The 10,401-nt window shown below is 39.3% G+C and overlaps 1 protein-coding gene across 1 annotated transcript in view; it reads right to left on the bottom strand.

Annotated features, from left to right (window-relative positions):
- ccdc142 (coiled-coil domain containing 142) overlaps nt 1-10,401 on the bottom strand; it is a 69,760-nt gene that overhangs the window by 34,199 nt on the left and 25,160 nt on the right. The gene's annotated exons all lie outside the window — the stretch shown is intronic.

Here is a 10,401-nt window from a genome sequence, read left to right as displayed (position 1 = left end):
TGTTTATATCTAGTTCAGAATTAGTTTTTTCAAGGCAAAGTTAGCCGTACTATTAATTTGAATACCAATTATCTTGTTTTGTTTAAAAATCCCAGAGATAAATACCAAATCATGCTAACGGCTAATGTTTCCTGGGAAGAGTAATCTTTTTATGGCTTGTTGAAGACGGTTACTTGATGATTAATTTTAAAGCTAAGACTGACTTGCTTTCAGACCTGCCTGTTGTGTATGTGCCTAAGAGAAAGTAAATAAACATGTCTGATCGCATTAAAAGAAACTTGTCTTTATTGCAAACTTTGCACGGAGCATCTCCATCTCAGAGAGTGAATATTATTAAATCTGCATCACCAGACCTTTTGGTAGCCTTATGCGAAATAGCTTACAATGTTTTAAAAGGTAAAATTCCTTTAAATAAGACACAGTATCGAAAATTTAAAAAGAAGACTGCTCGCCAATAAAAAGGTTTGCGCTTCAAAGAAAAAGAAGACGATGCTTAAACAGTCGGGCAGTTTTCTTCTCCCCATCCTGAGTATCACTGTGCCTTTTATAACAAGTCTTATTGGTTCAAGACAAGCTTAGTTATGGAGTATGCCCAAAAAATGTTTCTGGTACCTAAACAACAGCTTGATATTTTTAGAAGACCTCCGGCACACGAATCTATTCAAGAAGCTGTTGAAAATGATTTGGATCTTACTGTTAAAGACATTCTAGATCAAAAGACTGAAAATCTTCATGAAAAAGCAAAATAATATTCCATCACATTGCAAAGATTTCTCACCATGGTAAAACAAGGAGAAAAAGACCAGAACACACTAACTTTGTCAATGCCGGTCGCTGAGGATTTTCACTCTTTAGAGCAAAAGAATCACGCAGGAAGAGATTTTGTTTTTAAAAACATGCCAAAAAACAGCAGGAATAAAGGTCAGCACATTTTGGATAAAACGTCCTCCTCAAAAAACTGAGGCTGGACTGAACGTGGGGAGTTTGTGTTTAACGGTAATGTTATTAAAGGGTCTCGTGTATGATTTGATAAGAGGAGTGACTGCTTCTCACAATGTGTCTGACAGCCAGAGACCTACAGGTTGGGATGAATATCTGCAATCATTGGCTATATTGAATGTACCTTTATCAGTTGTACCAAATCAACAGGTCAAAAGAAAAATTGACGAGATTAAGAGAAAGACTTCTGGAGAATCTTCTCCTCTTATTACTGGACCGCCATCTACACCTCTCGTTACCAGAGGGCATCGATTAGTAAACAATGAAACATTTTGATAATGATTCACACACAGCTTCCAATATTATTATACACATTTAAAAGAATCTGATACTTGGACACACTGGTTACTTTCTGCATAATTATTTTGTCCACATGCAACCAATCGTATTTTTTTCACAAATTTGCACTCCATAAAATCATTGCATGACAATTTATTACTATATTTAGTCATTACATTGTCATAAGATAACCCTCTATCCATATGGTAAAGAAAAAACACACAATGCTGACCGCACACTACAGGACCCACATCTTGCACTTGTCTAACAGAATGTTACATGGACTTACAATTACTGTTGAGAAAGACAGAAAAGGATTCAGGAAAATGTGAGTATATCGGAGAGTTCCCAAAACTGTCAAAGAATGATCCCACACCCTGCTTTTCAATATAGATAGCAACCCAGTGTTGTCCTCCCAGGTGGGAGGGGTCTGTGTTTACCACCAACATGGCGGGTGTCTTTTTAATAACTGATTTAGGAAGTTAGAAAGTTAGAAAAAGTCAATGAGAACCTGTCTTCTTGATGATATCTCAATTATAGAATCATATGTGGCGTAAATAACCGCATTTATTGTGTGTTGAAGCAGAGTTCTAAAACGAGCCTCTAATCTAACACTGCCGTTTTTAATGAGCAACATATGGTCTTCTCTTTTCTTTCTAGATAAAATCTTTTCTATTTTAAATGTTTTGTTTTTATCTATAAAAACTTTTTGCATCTCTTGCTCATAAAATGTCCCCTGTAATATATTATAGTCTTTTAACCTGTGAACAGGAGGGTCCCCTGAAACGCATTCCTTTACAGCGAAATATTCATCAGTATAATTTTGCTCATAACCTTTTTTAAAAGGGCCGCGTAGTTTCGAAATTCTTACAGTATCGCCCACCTCATATTTAAAATGAAATACTCTTTTATCTTTTGTTTTATACAAGTTGTTAAATACGATATCTTCATTGTCTTTTGTTACATCAATCGGTTTCATTTTAATACTACGATGATAACTATGATTGTAGGAGGTGACTAAATCCTGCAATATATCTACGTATCGTTTAGAATTATTGGCTGTTAAATAACGCCACATTTTAGATTTCAGAGTCCTGTTAAAGCGCTCTACTACAGATGCCTTAGTCTCATTTGATGTGGCAAAGTGTACGATACTATTAATTTTTATTAACGCCTCGAAATCTTTGTTTAGGAACTCTTTTCCCTCGTCTGTTTGAATTTTATGCAGTATTCTACCTTCAGCTAAGACATAAAGGACGCTGTGACGCATTTACCACTCTTATTTTTAAACAACGCACCCATGTGTATTTTGAAAACAAATGTATACACGTTAATAAATAGCGTACCCCATCATTTTCAGCAGAATAAGCGGACATGTCAACTAGATCTAGCTGTAACTGCCAATCTATTGAATTCACTAAAACCTTTTTTCTCTTAAAATGCACCGGAGCCGTCTTGTGTAGAGTATAGGCATCTTGCTTCATGAGCCAGTTTTCTATGTCTGAATCTGCATACCGAACTCCAGTAGTGTCAAATATGGCCTTTTTAAGTTTTTACATGTCTCCGTAACCCCTACATTTTCTGTCGCATAGTATATATTCCTCATCACCTCCTCCATGATCTTTGTTACAAAGACTGACACTTCAACGTCTGTGTTCAAGTATTTTATTTCCAACGACATACGGTACATATCTGTCAGCAATGATTAAAAGAATACACTTTTCAGAAAATCAGTACAAGCACCTATGTTTTTACAAACCAAAGATTCAGCTAAGCAATACATCACATCAGCAACATCGACATTTTGTTTTCTGGTTAGCATTAAAACACACAAATCAATGCTAAAAGTACAAAAACAAAACACATGACCCATATGAAAATCATTATTGTTCACAGGAAAAACATTTGCTATATCGAGTAGAGTAGATTTCACATCTGCATATTTATCCGCTGTCATTTGCACCATGGTACGCCATCCAGAGGTCATTTGTCTAACACATTCTGTCTGTTTGTCAAATCTAGAACAACATAGTGTCCTATCTGTGTCACATGTCGCATTGTTAACAGCTTCACACAACAGAGCTCTCATCTTATACACGATGTATCTCTTTTTGACATAGTTTAGTAGACTAGACACATTCCCCATTGTTTTCAGTGTTGTTCCCCTTTCCAGATGTCCAGACATTCCTTAACTACTGTGCTCACACTGTCCTCCACTCTAACTACCCGTTTAAGCGAAGCAATGAGAAAAGGGTTCCTCAGCCCAATCCGTAGAGCAGCTGCTGCAATGTCTCGAATACTGCACTCACACGTAGGACGTACTTTTGAGCATCAGTGAAATTTTTGTTAAAAAGCTTCTGCGTAATTTCCCCCTTATGTCCTTATGTCCTAATATAAAAGGGTAGCGTGTCAATGCATGTGTGAGGTTGTTTTCTGCACCATTCACCTGTATAAGCGCAGTACACACATGTTTGCTTAGCTTTTTGCTGCAGTATATTGTATAAATAATAAGCTACGGTTACCTGTATAATACTGCTAGCAGTAGTGTTAGGAGATGTGTTCTTGTCGCAACAGTCCAGAGTGTTCAAACATGCACCCTTAAACGGCTTGACCCTGCTCTTGTCCTCTTCTAGTTTTTCTTCAGGAACGAGAAATGTTAAATTTCTTTTCAATTCAATTCAATTTCAATTCAATTTTATTATTATAGCGCCAAATCACAACAACAGTTATCTCACAGCGCTTTTCATAAAAGAGCAGGTCTAGACCGTACTCTGTGATGATATTTACAGAAGCCCAAAAGTTCCCACCAAGAGCAAGCACTAGGCGACAGAGGCAAGGAAAAACTTCCTTTTAAGAGGCAGAAACCTCGAGCAGAACCATGGCTCAGGGTGGGCGGCCATCTGCCTCGACTGCTTCTGCAGTTCTTTGCCATAGTCATCCACCCATGAGTTATCGACAACATCTTCCTGGAGTAATGGAAAATATTTAGGGGTGCTTGATAGACCCTAACCTGCTGCACATGTCCTGGTACCTGTACAAAACATTTTAATTAGAACAATGTCAATGTCGGCCCCGTTATGGTGGTCTTTGAGGTTTTCTGCGGTATTGTTTGTTGTTCATCTTCCTTGTCCTCAGGACTAAAAAGTTTTCTTTTGATCCCTGCATTGCGAACATAAGGTTTATACCATCTGAATAATTTATCAATGTGTGAGAAGACTTAAAGGGTTCTATCCCATTCTCCCCACTGGACCACAAAGAAGGTGCTGAACCACGTCTCCCACTCTCCCACTCTTTAGACGTGATGGGGTAGCCTTTTTGTTGCTCTGGGGTCCCCATCCTTGCATTTTGAATGATAGAATCGTCCTTGCACAATCTAAAAAAGATGTAGGATTCTGGGTCGTAGACTTCAAAGTCTGTCTCTACACGATAGAGCTTTCCTGGCACAGACCCGCACCATTGTGTGGTATAGACTCTTTCTGAAGCACTCACATCTTTACAGACTTTGTTTCTGAAGTAATTCCAGTCTTTGGCTGAAAAACTAATGTGCAGTCTGCTTTCACAACACCCCTCTTCACCTTTTGTTGTTCAACGTCATTACGAACGAATACATTTTTTAATTAATTTATTTTTTTTGTAATTATTTTTTTTTTCACGTGCACGCCTGTTACATGCACAAATGTGCATGTGTGTGTGAGTGAGTGCAGGGAGATGTTGAGACAGGTGCAAAGCAGGTACATTTACAAATAATAATAAAAATAATGTCCATGGGTATTAAAACATGCTTTCACAGGGCAGTATGAAGATGGTATTTTTGTGTTGGGGGTTTGGTGGTCATCCCCCAAGAAGATGTTTAGATTTTCCAATAAAGAAATATGCAATTCCTCCTAATTTTGGAACATTGTTATTACCACATCTGTGAATAATAAGTTGGAAAATCTAGAGCAAATTTGAATAAACTACACCCCAAAGCTAAATTTTCTAAAGAAGTCTACTAGGTTTGAATTATAACCTGATGATTGATCTGGAAAAATTCATGTGGTTAGTTTTGATGCTCTCCACAATGATTTTACATTCACGGCGCAGCACCAAGCTGTTTTGAGCCTCACCACCTTAATGGCAGGAAAACCCTGTTAATATGACCTCAGAATCATTACACATAGGACTGTTCATGTTTGCCTTTTGTGTCTTAATTTACTGCTTTATACATTTGTAGAAATTAACATAAAAAATAGGCAACATGAGAACCACATCCCTTGTATAATTACAAGCATTTTATTTGTACATTAAAATCCAAAAGAACAATCTCATCATTAGCTTAAATTGACTAGTTTGCATCCCTAATTTGCTTTAATGATACTAACCTCAGCTCCTCCATGGTCAACACCTTCCTTTCATTATAATTTAATTTAACTATCGAGATGTACAGTATGTGTACAGGACAGAGCTGTAACCTGACAACATAATGCTAATCTTATCTTCTGCTAACTTTCCCCGTCACTGTCTGCCGCTCTCTCTCACACATTCGCTCGTCCTTTGAAGAATGAGTAGAGAGAGAGAGCAATGCGTTGAGTGACCGTAACTTACTGAAAATCATTAATGATCGTGTGAATTTAGTAGCGGCGCTCATTCATTAAGCAGCGACAGTAGGCTTCAAATACATTGCTATTAACCAAGCCCTAAGTTCTGTTTCTTTCAGGCAAGAATCGCTAAAGTTGCACTTTCACACAGCTGAAGAATAAATCCATTTCTGTGGTCCGAAAGCGACTTGCGACAATAACAGCTGGTCTTTGTAGTCGTAATACAGCAAATTATATTTGGACTAGCGGAAGAAAGAACACCACAGGAAGAAAAAAAAAAGTTTTGAATATTAGCAGAAAAGCTGCTGAAAAACAGGATAATAAAAGTCCAGGAGTTTGTAACTGAATTAAAATGAAATAATTTATCATTGAGGTGAAAAGGTGCCACAATCACATTTGAAGAGGTTACTTCTCCCAACAAAAGACACAAAGAGTGTTTAATGTGATCTATAAGGAGATTACTATATTGGGCGATATTCTTTTTGGCCTTCCAGTTCATGAGGATAGTTTTCTTGGCGATACATAAGGCAGTGAGAAGCATGTATGATGTGTCAACCTCTATACTAATGTCACTTATGTCCCCCAGCACGCAGAGCGATGGGGAAACTGGGACGGGGTAACTTAGCCATATCGATTGGTCTTCAAGTATCTTCTGCCAGAACTTTTGAACAGGTGCACATTGTCACATAGCATGCATGTAACTATCAGATATGTTACCTGAGCAGTTCTGGCAGATGTTTGACTGCATAAGACCCATTCTGAACATCCTTTGTCCTGTATAGTGTGTTTTATTTAGAGTTTTGTACTGTATAAGTTGTAGATCGGGATTTGTAGTCATTCTAAAGGTATTTAGATTTAGATAAGTATTTTGGAGTGGGGGTGGAGCAGTGGATAAGATGCATGGCTTTGGTGTGGGAGACCCGGGTTCAACTCCCCAATGTGTCCCTGAGCAAGACACTTAGACCCTAGTTGCTCCAGAGGCGTGCGACCTCCGACATGTATAGCAATTGTAAGTCGCTTTGGATAAAAGCGTCAGCTAAATGTAAATGTATTTAAACATCTGCATCCAGAAGTTTTGGTCTGGACTAATGGATAGATCGGTCTCCCACTTTGAGAATGATTGAATGTCTGTTTTTAACAGTAACATGTATACTTTTAACAGTTTTGGAGGCGAGAGTTTAAGAAAGTCTGTTATAATTGGAGGTAGATCTAAGTCCATTATTTTATCCTTAAATCTAGCATGAATTATGGATTTTCCATATTGTGCCACTAGATCCTGGAATGGAATAAAGTTACTGCCCTGCATTACATGCTCTAGATGTCTTATCCCTTTTATCATACCACACTGGGGAATTTAGTGTTATCTTGTTTTGCAGGATGTCAGGATTATTCCAGATTGGGGTAAATCTGCATGGGATAGTTGAAGACCTAGATATTTTGAGAAATTCCCACCAAGCTGCCAGAGAAGTGCTTTTAAAGCAGGTATGACGTTTGATGCTGGAACTGATGAATGGCATATCGGAAATTTTAATTTCATTACAGAAGGTTTGTTCTATGTCCATCCATGAGTGGTCTAGGGGGCTCTGATTGATCCATTTTGAGATATATTGTAGTCTATTGGACAGGAAGTAATGATAAAAATTTGGCAGTTCTAAACCACCACAGTCTTTTGCTTTTTGCATAATTTTTAGACTGATTCGTGGGGGTTTATTTTTCCACAAACATTTTGAGATGTTTGAGTCCAGTGATTTAAACCAGACAGCAGAGGGTTTGGTGGGTAACATTGAAAACAGGTAATTGATTTTAGGTAGGACCATCATTTTTATGGTGGAGACTCTTCCCATGAGTGATATAGGTAATGATGTCCACCGTACAAGGTCATCCTCTATTGATTTATGTAAAGGCGTGTAGTTTAGCCATGTCAGTTCTGACAGCCTGGAGAAAATATTGACACCCAGATATTTAATATTCCCAGACTTTAGCGGTGTGGTAGATATACTCTGGAAATCACACTTTACAGGTAAAACTAGGGATTTACTCCAGTTAATGGAGTAGTCTGAGATGGATGAGAATTTATCTTTAAGTGTGATTGTTTCAGAAAGAGAAGTTTGTGAGTTTAGGAGGAAAAGTATCTGCATAAAGGCTTATCTTGTGGTGTATATTTTCTGTTTGAATTCCTTTAATATTATTATTTTGTCTGATAGCAGCTGCTAGCGGTTCTATAAAAATAGCAAATAGCGAGGGAGAGAGTGGGCAACCCTGCCTGGTACCCCTCTGGAGACTAAAGCATGGAGAAGTATGATCATTTGTTTTTACAGAAGCTCTTGGGGTACTGTATAAGATTTTAATCCAATCTATGAAAGCGTTTCCAAATCCAAATTTATATAAAGAAGTGAATAGGAATTTCCAATTTACTCTGTCAAATGCTTTCTCTGCATCTAAAGAAACAACTGTAGTTTCCAGGTTATGAATAGTGGCATAGTCTATTACATTATGTATTATAAGTAGCCTGCGTGTATTGTTGGTGGAGTGCCTGCCCTTAACAAATCCTGTTTGGTCAGAGTGTATTATACCAGGAGTGACCTTCTCTAGCCTTCCTGCTAGGGTTTTGCAGATGATTTTAAGATCTGCGTTAATAAGTGATATTGGGCGATAACTGGATGGGAGTGTGGGGTCTTTGTCTGGTTTAAGGAGCAGGCTGATATTAGCAGAGTTAATTGTTGGAGGCAACATACAAGTACCCGTAATTTGCATAACCATCCTTGTAGAATTCAGCCGGAAAACCATCTGGCCCAGGGGTTTTATTATTCGGCATATGTAAGAGAACTTCCTGGAGTTCAGCCATTGAAACAGGTGAATCCAGAGCCCTGATCTGTTCATCATCTAACCTTGGCAAATCTATATTGTTCAGAAATGCATCGATGTTAGAGCTACATGGATCAATTTGTGATGTATATAAGTTTTTATAATAATCTGGTGGACTGGTGCAGCGGCCAACTGTCCGCTAAACACTTATTCTTTACAGTAATTTTGCCTAAGCACTCACAGTTCTTTCCATCTTTTAGTGACTGCTGTTCAATCTCATACTTGTTCTAAAGTTTTGGTAGCTGACGCTACAGTACTTTAGCTTAGCCGTTAGCGACTTTAGCTTAGCAGCTAGCGATGGCTTCTCCTTCTACCTCTCTCTCCCCTACTTTCTCCTGCTCGGTGTGTCAGATGTTCAGTTACTCCTCTGCCTCCTTTAGCGGTAATGGTACGTGTAATAAGTGTAGTTTATTTGTAGACATGGAGGCGAGGCTCAGTGATTTAGAAGTCCGGCTCCGCACCTTGGTAGATCAGTCTTTATCTACTGTAGCTAGCCAGTCCCCGGTAGTCGGTGCAGAACGGCCTGAGTTAGACTGTGGTAGCCGTCCCCCGGCATCTCCTGAGCAGCCAGGAAGGGGGGGGGGGGGGCTGGGTGACTGTCCGAAGGAGGAATAGTCATAAGCATTCAAAGTCCACCGGGCACCATCAACCTGTTCACGTTTCTAACAGATTTTCCCCACTCAGCGACACACCCGCTGAGAAACCAACTCTGATCATTGGCAGCTCCATTTTGAGAAACGTGAAGTTAGCGAAGCCAGCGGCCATAGTTAAGTGCATCCCTGGGGCCAGAGCGGGCGACATTGAGTCTTGACTGCTGGCTAAGAATAAACGTAAATACAGTAAGATTGTTATTCACGTCGGCGGTAATGACTCCCGGTTACGCCAATCGGAGGTCACTAAGATTAATGTTGAGTCGGTGTGTACATATGCAAAAACAATGTCGGACACCGTAGTTTTCTCTGGACCCCTGCCAAATCTGACCAGTGATGACATGTATAGCCGCATGTCGTCATTCCGCCGCTGGTTGTCGAGGTGGTGTCCAGCAAACGATGTGGGCTTTGTTGATCATTGGCAGACTTTCTGGGGAAGACCTGGTCTGATCCGGAGAGACGGCATCCATCCCACTTGGGAAGGCGCAGCTCTCATTTCTAGAAATCTGGCCAAGTTTATTAGTGGACCAAATCCATGACAACCTAGAGTTGAGACCAGGAGGCAGAGTCGCAGTTTAACACACTTCTCTGCCCTTCTTTTTCAGCAGTTACCCACCCAAAACCCTACGCAGAGTCGCAGTCTAACACACTTCTCTGCTCCTCCATTTCAGGAGTTACTTAGTGAAAATCCTATAGTGACGGTGTCTGCCCCCCGACCATCGAAATTATTTAAAAAGGTAAACAGAAGAGGAGCTGTGCATAAAAACCTCATAAAAATTAAAACAGCAAGAGCAATAGTGCAAACGAATAGGAGAGTTAAATGTGGACTCTTAAACATCAGATCTCTCTCTTCTAAAGGTGTACTAGTAAATGAACTAATATCAGATTATGATATTGATTTGTTTGGTCTTACAGAAACCTGGCTGGGTGATGGAGAATATGTTAGCCTAAATGAATCCACCCCTCCCAGTCATATTAATACTCACATTCCTCGAGGCACAGGCCGAGGAGGTGGAGTTGCAGCTATCTTC

The sequence above is a fragment of the Micropterus dolomieu genome, linkage group LG19, assembly GCF_021292245.1.
Source record: "Micropterus dolomieu isolate WLL.071019.BEF.003 ecotype Adirondacks linkage group LG19, ASM2129224v1, whole genome shotgun sequence".
Lineage (NCBI taxonomy): Eukaryota > Metazoa > Chordata > Actinopteri > Centrarchiformes > Centrarchidae > Micropterus > Micropterus dolomieu.
This window is presented reverse-complemented; position numbering and strand designations above follow the sequence as displayed.